Source organism: Halyomorpha halys, unplaced genomic scaffold (assembly GCF_000696795.3).
Source record: "Halyomorpha halys isolate HHAL.00 unplaced genomic scaffold, Hhal_1.1 Scaffold1660.1, whole genome shotgun sequence".
Lineage (NCBI taxonomy): Eukaryota > Metazoa > Arthropoda > Insecta > Hemiptera > Pentatomidae > Halyomorpha > Halyomorpha halys.
Genome location: NW_027108868.1, coordinates 181,305 through 181,874, shown reverse-complemented (window position 1 = coordinate 181,874; position 570 = coordinate 181,305).

Genomic DNA, 570 nt, shown 5'->3' with positions numbered 1-570 from the left:
AAACAAAGAATAAATTTAAATATATTCTAACTAAAACAAAGATGATAAAGGTAGGTTTTATGAATTAAGTTGAGACCGACTGTTAATACTTCCCAACAATTTTAATTATGGGGTCACAACGATTCAGCTTAATAAGCCATTCTCAGGTATAATATTACTATGCTAAGAGCTATGTATTAAATTATAATAATACATAATTATAATTAAATTATAAATAATAATACATAAAGAAATATGGTCGAAGTGCGGTAAAAAAACAAAACAAATATTAATTAAACTAGTTAATGTGAGTTAACGTTTCACTCCACTTTTACAAGGCTTCACCAGGGCTAAAGAAGAGACAAACTACTAAAATAATGTAATAAAGTAAGAAAGATAATAGAAAACATGAAATAAAATTGAACTAGGGTGTGGCTAAATATGATTTCATATGTGTGAAAATTTATATAGAAATGAACAAAGTAAATAAAAAAAGATGTAAAGTGAAAAGTATAAAGAAATAAGAATTACAAAAAGGTATTAGACAATTAATGAAAACGGAATTTTTATATTATTTTAGGGAGGGAGGGA